The sequence below is a fragment of the Cryptomeria japonica genome, chromosome 10 (assembly GCF_030272615.1).
Source record: "Cryptomeria japonica chromosome 10, Sugi_1.0, whole genome shotgun sequence".
In the NCBI taxonomy this organism is placed as follows: Eukaryota; Viridiplantae; Streptophyta; class Pinopsida; order Cupressales; family Cupressaceae; genus Cryptomeria; species Cryptomeria japonica.
The window spans coordinates 732,558,604-732,571,537 of NC_081414.1; positions in this window are offsets into that span (position 1 = coordinate 732,558,604).

The window sequence follows — 12,934 nt, forward strand, 5'->3', positions numbered from 1 at the left end:
TTCCCAACTTTACAGCTATTTCCAATTCACTAATGTCTAGTTTTTGTTATTATTATTATATATCCCACTGGTCATGTTAACATCTTGTCATATACTGCTTGTGACAGAAGTTCTGAATTCATTTAGTGGCCAGCAATCTCTTTGAAGAAATATCTTGTGAATTCATTTAGTGGCCAGCAATCTCTTTGAAGAAATATCTTGTCACTCGTTCAGTGAGGGCAATGTCTTATCTCTTCACATGTTCAATGAGTACGTACGTACCAACTTTGAGTGGAGAGTCACGTCAAGTGGGGCCAATAATTTTCTTTCCCCTGCTTTTCCTTGCTTTTTATCCTTTTCATTTTCGAAGGGGCACCAAAATTCAAAAGCTAATAATGCCGTTACAAAGAGGGGTCACAATAGGAAGCCTATCCGTAGTGGTTATAGCTAACTTGCATATCAATTTTAAATGCTGATTTATTTATTATTCTTTTAATACAACTTATCTAATTACGCTGATAGGCTTTTAGTGGTCAAAAGCGACCGAAAATTGCAAGACATTCCGGCGGCCACCAGAATATCTTGTCGGCGACGTTCTCCCTCCGGTTGTTGACGTGCTCGTGCGTTGTCATCGTCTCCGTGCGTGTGCTCTATTTCCCAATCGACACTGTCTTTAATGATTTTGTCTTCGAGGCTGTGCACGAATGTTGACGTTCTTTATGGGTGGTTGCAACCCTAAAATCTAATTTGTTTTGTTGTTGTTGGCAATATTTTGCTCTGCAATTTTCGCTCTGGAAATGTTTGTATAGATTGATTGTTTTGCTAGTTAGGTTTGGTTCTCGATGTGACTATTTTACTGGACTTCCTTGTGAGGTTGACAACATTAATGGTTTGAAGTTGCAAGGTAAGTTTGCGTTTTATTTAAATATGTTTTGTTTTTTTATTGCATTTTGTTTATAGTTTGTTTATTTTCTCCTTTTGTGTGCTTGCAGGGTTGCTGCTTTGTTTTTGTTGGTTAACTGTTTGTGGGCGTCGCTACTTCCAGTTTGCAAGCAATTTGCTCCTCTGTGCTTGCAGGATTCTGGATTTGTTTATGTTCTTATACTGTTTGTGGGTGTGGCTACTTCCACTTTGGAAGCCATTTTCGAGGCCGCTTTGTGACTTTGACAACATGAATGGTTTGAATCTGAAGGTAAGGTTTCGTTTTATTTTAATGTGTTTTTCTTCTGTAATGCATTTTGTTTATAGTTTGCTTATTTTCTTCGCCCGTCTGCTTGCAGGGTTGTTGCTTTGTCTCTGTTGTTGAACTATTTGTGAAGTTGGCTACTTCCAGTTTGCAAGGAATTTTCACCTGTGGTGTTTAACTATTTGTGGGCGTGGCTACTTTCTGGTTAGGTTTTGTTCTCGTTGTGACTATTTTACTGGGCTTCTTTGTGAGTTTGAGACCGTGAATGGTTTGAATTTGAAGGTAAGGTTTCGTTTTATTTACATGTGTTTTTCTTTTGTAATGCATTTTGTTTATAGTCTGTTTATTTTCTCCTTCCGTCTGCTTGCAGGGTTGTTGCTTTGTCTCTGTTGTTTAACTGTTTGTCGGGAAGGCTACTTCCAGTTTGCAACGAATTTGCTCTGTCAATTTCAAGCCATCAATAGGGTAGCTACTTCCAATTTGGCAGCCATTTTCGAGGTTGCTTTGTGAGTTTCACGGTGTGCACGCTTTGAATTTGCAAGGTAAGTTTGGTGGTTGTTTTGTTTGTGGTTGCAGGCTTGTTTGTTTGTTTATGTTCTTTTATTGTTTGGATTTGCAAGGTAAGTTCGGGGTTTTTTCACTCTGGAAATTTTGGCATAAGATTGTTAGGTTTTGTTCTTGTTCTCACTATTTTACTTGTTAGGTTTTGTTCTCATTGTGACTGTTTTACTGGGTTTTTTTGTGAGTTTGACATTGAATGGTTTAAATTTGAAGGTAAGGTTTCGTTTTATTTAAATGTGTTTTTAAGGTTTCGTTTTACTTAAATGTGTTTTCCTTTTGTAATGCATTTTGTTTATACTCTGCTTATTTTCTCGTTCCGTCTGCTTGTAGGGTTGTTGCTTTGTCTTTGTTGTTTAACTGTTTGTGCACGTGGCTACTTCCAGTTTGCAAGGAATTAAATCTATACTGTGGTTATTTTCTACTTCCGTGTGCTTGCGGGGTTGTTTATTTGTTTATGTTCTTTAACTGTTTGAATTTCCAAGGTAAGTTCGCGTTTTATTTAGATTCTTTATGGCTGCTTGGAACCCTAAAATCTAATTTGTTTTGTTGTTGTCGGCAATATTTCGGTCTACAAATTTTTGCTTACGAATTTTTAAGGTAAGCTCTGGTTTTTAAAAATATTTTTATGGTTTTGTAATGCATTTTTTTTAAAGTGTGCTTATTTTCTTGTTCCCTTTACTTGCAGGGTTGTTACTTTGTCTATGTTATTTAACTGTTTGTGGGTGTGACTACTTCCAGTTTCCAAGGCGTTTTTGCATAGCTTTGCATATAGTTGTCGACTTAGGTTTTGTTCTGGCTATGATTGAATGGTTTGAATTTGCAAGGTAAGTTCTGGTTTTAGTTAGATTATTTTTTGTTTTGTGATTTAAGTTTCTTACTTTGTTTTAATCTTTTCGTCCTTGGTGATGTGCATGAATGCCGACTATTTTGTTCGGCTTGTTTCTGAGGTTCTCGCCATTAATGGTTTTATGTTGCCAGGTACTTGTTTATTAATTTTTTAAGTTGCCAAAATTCATAATGCATTATTTGATACTATCCTTATTTTTGGCCGTGGTGTGGTTGCAGGGTTATTACTTTGGTTATGTTATTTAACTGTTTGTGGACGTGATTACTTTGAGTCTGCAACGTCTTTGTTGACTTTGACAGGTATTTAGGCTTTGACCATTCTGTTGGCGTTCTCATGCATGTGCTCTGTTTCTGTTATTTAACTGTTTATGGTCGTCTCCATACATGTGCTCTGTTTCTGAAACAACGTTGTCTTTAATGATTTCCTCCCCAAGGTTGTGCATGAATGTTGATGTTCTTTATGTGTGCAAAGATTAGCAAATTGTTACAGTACTGATATATGTATATAAATCTATATATATTTATATATGTATGCATATACACATGTACGTGTATATATACATGTACATATATACAGGTCTCTGTTGTTGTCTCAAAGTAGTCGCGTCCACAAACAGTTAAATAACATAAACAAAATATTTCTATAATTGTTTTCCTTAGAATACTTTGTAGTGCTGAATATATATATATATATATATATATATATATATATATATATAGGGTTTTATTAACCTCTGTTTTAATAACTCCATTCTACAATTTGTAACATTTGTTGATACAAGTCTACGTTGTAGTCTGAAAGTAGTCACGTGCACAAACAGTTAAATAACATAAACAAACTATATATATAATTCTTTATGGCTGCTGGCTTTGTAGTCCTGATATATGTATATGTACATACAGATGTACACACACACACACACACACACACATATATATATAGAGAGAGAGAGAGATGTGTGTACGTATATATACATAGGGTACTCTATCTTACAGTTTGAAAGTAGTCACGCACACAAATAGTTAAATAACATAAACAAAGTAGAACCTCTGTTTTAATAACTCCATTCTACAGTTTGTAGGATTTGTTGATAGAAGTCTGCATTGTAGTCTTAAAGTAGTCATGTGCAGAAACAGTTAAATAACATAAACAAACTATACATATAATTCTTTATGGTTGCTTGCTTTGTAGTCCTGATACATGTATATGCACACACACACACACACACACACACACACACACACACACACACACACACACACACACACAGGCATGTATACATGTATATAAATACAAACATATACACACATATATATTCGTGTATGTACATATAGACATGTGTGTATGTATATATACATAGGGTACTCTATCTTACAGTCTGAAAGTAGTCACACGCACAAATAGTTAAATAACATAAACAAAGTAGCGAGCTTGCAAGCATCAAGAATTTTTTACAATGCAAAAAATAGTTATATATATCTTAGTGAATAAAAGCCTTCGTGTGCAAAAACAGTTAAACGAATTGACAACCTACAAGGACATGGAAGGAGAAAATAAGCAGACTATAAAAAAAATGCATTACAAAACAAAAAAAAATTTAAATAAAACCAAAGCTTACGTTGCAAAAATTTGCACAACAGATTGGAAAAAAATGCATTACAAAAGAAAAAACAATATAAATATAACCGATATTTACCTTGCAAATTCAAACCATTCACAACTTGAAACTGACAAAGTACCCTTGAAAATTCCTTGCAAACTGGAAGGACCCACCCACACAAACAGTTAAACAACAGAAACAAAGCAACAACCCTGCAAGTAGACAGACACATTTAAATAAAATGAAACCTTACTTGTCAAATTGAAACCATTCACGCTGTTAAAATGACAAAGAAGCTCAGTAAAACAGTCACAATGAGAATAAAACCTAGCAACCTTATGTGAAAAATTCGAAAGCGAAAATTGCAAGCCGAAATATTGCTGACAACAACAAAACAAATTAGATTTCAGGGTTGCAAGCAGCCATAAAGAACATTGACATTCATGCACAACCTCGGGGACGAAATCATTAAAGACAACGTTGCTTTGGAAACAGAGCGCACACAGGTAGACGACTGCAATTGAGGCAAATGTCAGCACAAATCAGATAACTGGCTTGGTGCACATGAAGGCTTTTAATTCCCAAGATAAATTAAAAGTAACAAATGTTCCATATTTAGAACATTAATACATTGCAATTGATGTCTATAATTTTGGTTTTGTGAGTACCTTATTACATAACATAGATACGTTCTTTAGTTTACTAATAATAAATTCTCATTTTTGAAGTGATGCTTTGAGTGAACGCATTCATGCCCATCCTTAAATATATATCCATGTATTTATATTGATATAGATGTATATATATCAGATCTATATGTATATGTCTATGTACATTGATATATACATGTATAGCTGTATATATATATATATATATATATATATATATATATATATATATATATATATATATATATATATACACAAACTTAAAGTAATAACCTAATTATTAGAAGTTTTTATAATCAGTTATTTGTAAATTCATTATGATTCACAAAAAAAAATGTGATCTACTTAAAGATTTGTTGTATTATTCTTGTATGTTCACTTTTTTTAGTAATGCATTTCCACTTTGTCATTCCAACAGAAAACAACCACACTAACACAATCAAATTTCAGAATGGATAGAAGATTGAAAGCAACAGAGAACATCAACAATGTAATTGAAAGCATGTTGCAAGAAAGCAACAAGTTAAATAGCAACCTTAGAAAGATAATTGCCCACTACAAACATAAATCACCAAACCAAACAACAGTCGACCTCTCTACATCTTGTACTGATGTAACAACCATACATAGTATTGAATCAACACCTTTACCAATACCAAGTACTGAATAATTAGATGATCCAACGATTGTTTTCACGTTAGGGGACAGAGCATTTAAATGGACTGATAACGAGCTTGGATGGGTTACTTGGTTTGATCCTGTGTTGTTGTAATTATTCAATGTTTGAAAAGTTACATTCATATTTTGGTTAATATTCAAAACAGACTGAAGCATCCCATATTTTCAAAGATCTTTGATGAGATGAACTAATATTTTGTTAATATGCTCTCAAATATGTAAATCATGATGTCACACTTTATAGTTTTAAAGCTTATCAGCATATGGCCAATTATTGTTTTCAATGCATGTTTCAATCACATTATGATCAATCTGTTACCATTTGAAACCAAAAATAAATTGTAACAACATTACTCTAAACTCACTTAATTTTGCTTTGCTTGTGCATATATACCTTTGATAAGCTTACATCATGTTGCGATTATATTTTGATATAAGAAATACAATTTGTAGTCACATAAATCTGTCCACTTAATTAAATGAATACTTAGTATTCATTTGATTATTTAACCATCAATTAATATTTAATTAATTCATCTTAACCCTCTTCTCCTATTAATTAAATAAATTATTCAATTTATTTGATTTAATTCACTTAACCAAATTCAGACCATTAATTAAATAAATAAATCATATTTATTTAATTAAATATTCTCTCACATTTAAATAAATTAATATTTATTTAAATCCCCCGAAATCCCACCTCTCACATTTAAATAAATTAACATTTATTTAAATCACCTTTATCCTCTACCCACTTGCATTTTCCTACAAAAGCAAGTTGCACAATTATTTTAAATAAATAATTTATTTAAATCACCTTTATCCTCCACCCACTTGTATTTTCCTACAAAAGCAAGTTGCACAACTATTTTAAATAAATTATTTATTTAAAAGCCTATTTATCCTCACCCACTTGAAACCTTTAATGGTTTCCCTTAAAGTCTTCAAACTTGATGGCTTTAAAGTCTTCAAATTTGATGGCTTCCTTCTATAGTCTTCTTAAGCCTTTAATGGTTTCCCTTAAAGTCTTCAAACTTGATGGCTTCCTTCTATAGTCTTCTTAAGCCTTTAATGGTTTCCCTTAAAGTGTTCTTAAGACTTTAATGGTTTTCCTTAAAGTCTTCAAGCCTTTAATGGTTTCCCTCAAAGTCTTCAAGCATTTTAATGCTTTATCTTCATTTTTCTCATTTAAATAAATTAATATTTATTTGAATATTTATCCAAATGCAAATTACACCATTTAATTGAAATAAATGATTTTATTTTAATTGAAAATACCAAAATTTCTCCCACTTGCATTTTCCTACAAAATCCACTTGCATGCCTAAACCCCTTCTAGAATTTTCTAATCACTTCTAAATAACCTAACCCCTTCTCTAAACTTTGTCACATTCCTAAGCAAAAGGGAAGTCACTTCTCAAACCCTCAAAGTCTTTGATAACCATTAAAGGCTTTCAACCTTCAACCACTAAATGGCTCAAAGTCTTTGATAACCATTGAAGGCTTTCAACCTTCAACCACTTAATCCCCAAAGTCTCCAATAACCATTAATGGTTACCTCAAACCCTCCCACATGGTTAAAACATTTGTTTTGACTCAACCTCTACCCAACCCAAAGGTCTCATCAGACCATTAATGCTTTGACCATGATTATCTCTTAAAACATTTGCACAAAGGTTTATCCTTGGATTAACTCTTAATCCAGTGGGTAATCTTAATTTGGACTTGACCCTTAGCCTCTAGATAACCATGAGGTCTTCTCAGGCCTTTAATGCCTCCAACCTCTTCTCTCAACCCAATCCTATGTTGACACTTGTCACCATTTTATTGGTGCCAATTGTGCACATGGATCCCCAACTTTCAAACTTGGCCCTTGATTAAACCATTCAATCTTAACCCTTCATTTCCCCATTTCTCCTATAAATAGAACCCTTCTCCTCAAGCAAAAGGAAGCATTTAGAGTATTGTTGTTATACTGGCATTAGCATAGAGCTTTTTCATAGCATCACTATCTACTCTTGCATAGTATTTGCTTATCATATTCAACTATCTTGAATCTCCATATGGCATCCATGGCTAGTGCTAAAAGCTGAGAGCTACACTCATTTGGGACTTGGAGAGGAGAGGAACAAGGGAGGAGCAACTATGAGCATCTTGATTAGCTATTTTATTCTATGTTTATATGTTTTCTATTTCATACTTAATATCTCTCTTGATATGCCTGTTTAGGATAATCTTTTGTTGCTAACACTAACGTTTGTTTCTTGTGCTCTTGTGTGTGTTGTCATCAAACAGATTTTCTAATCCTTTTTGCAGAGCATCATTTGGTGAACCCGACGCGAATCGAACACCAAAAAGATCAACTTTTTTTTTTAACCAATAACATGTTTGAATGTTGAAAATGTCACACAGGTTGCGCTTTTGACACTGTTTTGGTGCGTTTGATATTATTTTGGCGCTATTCACCCTGTTTCAGTGTTTTTTCCTTCTCTGTCTTTCCCTTTCTTTTAGTGCGTTTGTGTTAAATAGTGCCTCTGTTCAAACGCAGACTAGCGCTATTGTAACAAAATGTTGTACAAATCATCTTGTAACAAAAAAAAAAAAAATTAGGCTTGTAGAAGCCCACCAAATAGGCGGATTTTACTAACTATTTTTCTCTATTATGCAGATTTAAATTAGATTAAAAAGTAGATTTATATTTTTTACTAACTTGTTTTTTGAAGTTGGTTTTAAAAATGAATTCACTTTTTATTTTGGTTTAAAATTAACTTCACATTTCAAATTTGGGCTTTTAAAAAAGAATCACACATTTGTTTGGGGCTCTTAAAAAAAATTTTATTGTTCCAAGGTAAAAAGAACCACAAACTTATACAAAACAACTTTATTTCTTGCAAGTTAGGAAACAAACTTCGTTTTGGTGCTTAAAATCAACAAAACAAAATTTATTTTCTTGCATCAACTTAAAAGAAATTTACAATCAACACTTTGTTTTGGGCGATCTAAAAAGAACAATCCATTTTTCTTTCAAGCTCAAAAACAATTTTACTTCAAGCAAGACGTGTTTTCAATTCAGTTGACTAGGATTTCAAAGTTCCTAGTTTACAAAATATTTTGCCTTTGAAAATTAAAAAGAACACCATGATTGTTGGAGCAACATCTCCAAATAGTTAGATCACATTGCAATGGCAGATTAAAAAGAACAAGTGTTTTTCGTGCTTGGCACACTTGTGCAAAGAGTTGGTCGAGTGGTCCTACTTCTAACACACACTATCCTCTCCCTTGACTTTCGTGGTCCTAGGTGCAAGAGAAAAGTGTTAGTAACACTCAAAATTTTATCTTTTTAAGAGAGGCCTGCCAAGAGACACATCACTCTTGGGAACGACCTCGAGCAGTAAATCCTTTGAGCCGCTATAGAAATTAGGTGTGAGCGAAAGCTGTAGCCTTGGGTATAGCTGTTCCTACAGTGTAACTGGCCGAAAGGACAAATGGGCCCCACCACCAATTACAAGGCTCTTAAGTGAGTCACTGCAGAATGAACTTATGTCCAAAAACATTGAACATGACTAAACACCTTTAAATAGTATCCCACCCGTTCTATTGATTGAGGATATTTGAGATATAATTTAGTGCAAGAGCATAGATGGTTTTGCTCCCAAGATACTCACCATACATATTTCCTTGAGTAGAAACATAGCTTTTTGAAAAGTCACTTGTGGCTTGATAAAAGTGGTGACTCCCCCATCATAGGGATCATCTATTTGTTATGCTCGCGCAAGACTTAGTATATCACTTCCTTACCTGCCACGGCGGGATTCATAAGGTATGTAATACCAAAGTCGAAGAAATATCAAGATGTGGGCTAAATTTATCACAACTGGCCATTTGACCTTAGTGATAAAAAGTGTTTGAAGTGTGTTTGTTTTACAGACCTAGTGCAAATTGAGCTGACTTCAGGCTTTGGAAATACACCTTAAAATACATCTAAAAAAAAGGGTCATATACAAGTCCAAGGATTGGGTTGATCTAGACCCATACTCATTTGTGCCTTTGGGGGCAACATTCTTGTGTTTGTGTGCTTGCTTTGTTTTCTTGTCAAAGAAAAATCAGAAAAATCAATCCCAAAAACAAAGTATTCATCCAACATTTCTCAAAAACAAACAAAAATAACAAAAACAAAGTGCAAAACAAAAAAGAGTCAAAATTTTATGACCATTCTTCACATCTTGCGAAAGAAGAAGCATCATCAGAATATCAACTTGAAAAGAAGACCATTAAGCTGAAAGGCTTTGATCAAAAGAAGGAAGTTCTTCTATATAAATAGACAAATCTTTGTCTCACATAGAGTTTTTCTGCGTCACATACGTCTCTACCTTCAAGGAAAAACAAACGAATTTGATTTCGAATCATTGAACCGCAGAGCCTTTATGCAATATAGAGCTCTGAGTTATTACAAAAATCAAGGAGGAAAGATTAATCCCAACTTCTTCCCAAACGTCTGTATCACATACAACACAGCTCGAGAAATACCACCAACACCCGAAAGGGAAGAGATAGAGTTTGTCCCATTTGTAACACAAAGTTTTTATTGAAGTTGAAAACATTTTCATCCATCATCTCACTCATACATCATCACTTCATCATCAATCCGTCCCAACTCTCAAAACATTAAGAGGTTCTTGTCCCAAGTTCTCTTTTAGATATTGCTTGAAATCAAACACATCACATCACTTTTTAGATTGTTTCTACATCTAGGATAAGCTCATCCTAAGAGACACATCTACGCAGGGTAAAACTAGTTCATGAGTGAATCCTCTCTTTACTAGGTAGTCAAAATCTGTAACACATCTCAGATTTCTCTACACCTTATCACATCCAAACTCCTCAAAACAAACAAGCAATTCAAAGAAGGAATTTCGGTTACATCTACCTTAAAGTGTTAGGGATCCCCATACAACACAAATCACCAACCATCAATCTTTCATTTCATCGACAACTCATCATCATCTTCAATCAACTTCAACAAAAACTTGCAAGCAAAATGGCTCAAACCCAATCACGGTCAAAGCAACGAGAAATAAAATTGAGGAAGAAGAAGACGAAAATCTCAATGAATTTCAAGAAGCACTTGGAGGAAATATAAATGATGAAAACCCAAGTACTCCCACTCCTTCAACAATCGAAAGGGTTCAGCATAACCCTCACTTTAATAGATTGTTTGATGAAATACTCAGGAGTGCGGATGCTCACTTCTTAAAACTCGCTCAAGAAAGAGCCAAACTCCCCTCTGACTTTGATCTTGCCCAATTAAGACAAGCATCAGAAAGACAAAGTCACCATGAGGAGGAAAGAGGTAGAAATCACATCAGATATAACATTCCTCGAGGTAACCCACCACCTCCTCCTCCAAATGAAATGGAGATGTTGCGGCAACAAGTCAAGAATCTCGCCCAACAACTTCATAGTGGTGTTAAGACCAATCAATTCTCACTTAACGACATTTGTCCCTATCCTTTTGATAGGAATCTTTATATGCCACCCTTTCCACGCGGGTTCGAAACACCAAAATTCAAAAAATATAGAGGAAAGGGAGATCCTCGTGATCATGTCAGAGAATTTCATTCTGCTTGTCTTGAAGTGGCATATGAAGACACATACCTAATGCGCCTTTTTCCCCAAAGCTTGGGAGGAACAACCACATCATGGTTTTCTCGACTACCAGGTGGCATTAGAACATTTGAGGAACTCATCCAGAAGTTCCTAGCTCATTACTCTCATAACATTGAATGCGACATCACCATGGCTGATCTGTGCAATACTAAACAAAAACCAGGTGAACAATTCTTAGTATTTCTGCAACGATGGCGTCAAATGTCTAGCAGACGTTCTCTTCAGTTACCTGATCGAGAACTAGTGGAAATTTTCATTTCCAACTTAAACGAAGAAATGGAATTTCACCTGGATGTCAAAGACACAGAATCTTTTAACGATATGATCACCAAGGGTTTAAAGTGTGAAAGGGCACTCATCAAGAAAGGACTCATCAAAATCTTTAATGAACCAAAAGATGGTCCTCGCACACGCTTCAATAGTGATAAACCAAGCTTCTGGAACAAGAACAAGAATATCGTCAACGATGGGGTTGTGGATGCTCGAACTATCCAAAATGCACAACTTGTGGTTCGATTTGCAGGACAAAATCCTCTGCCACAGAATAACACAAATGTTCCTTCCAATCAAGGTCGCATCACATCTCATGATGAACCAAGACCTCGTCAGCAAAAACAGAAACGCACATACACTCCCTTAGGGGAACCCATTGAAACTGTCTTGCGACAACTCATTTCTCAGAATTTGGTCACTCTACCTAAACTATCAAACTACGAGCCTCAGGTCAAACCGACATGGTGGAGAGATACTGAACACTATGAATTCCATCAAGGAAGAGGGCACAAGACAAGTAATTGTCACCGATTGAAAGATCTCATTCAGGATCTAATTGATCGAAGAGAAATTGAAATTGAAGGACATAACCCAAAAACAACCAATAATGATCATTTGATGTTCAAAAATCCACTTCCATCACAAGATCAAAGGGGTCCTTTCACTTCCCGGCGAGGCACGGATACCACTAATTATACACAGGCTGCGTATAACTATACTGTAAATCACCTGTATGATGCCAGTGAACAAATTGCAACTATAACCTTCAAAAATCCCACCTCAAATTGCAATGTTGTTACACATCGTGGCAAGGTCACCATCAAGGCAGCTCCACAGGGCACCACCTCCATCCCAAAGCAGTACAATCTTGTGGAACACTTAGATAAAATGCCTGCGCTTATATCCATTTTAGAGCTATTGCGCCTATCGCCATCTCATAAAACAATCTTGGATCAAGCACTCCAAGAGGCGTCAGTACCTGCAAACCTGAATACGGACCAATTTCAAGCCATGGTTGGAACTCTAAAGTCATCACCTTGTCTCACTTTTTCCGAAAGTGACAACTCTTCCTTCCAACAACCTCATAATGCTTCGCTACACATTGAAGGCTTTATCAACCAACACAGGATCAAGCGAGTCTTGATAGATAATGGAGCAGGCCTAAACATTTGTACACTACAGTTGGTCACAACATTGGGATATGCAATAGAATCAGTGGACCCTCGCAAGAAGATCACCATCAAGGCCTATGATGATGCAGAGCGTTCATCCAAAGGAGCTGTGGTACTACCAATCCGAGTGGGCCCTGTGGTAAAGCACATCATCTGTCAGGTTCTGGACCTTCCTCTACCATATAATCTATTATTAGGGAGACCTTGGATACATTCCATGCAAGCTGTTCTATCTACCTACCATCAATGTATCAAGTTCCCACATAACGGTACAGAGATCACAATCCTGGGCGATGCAAA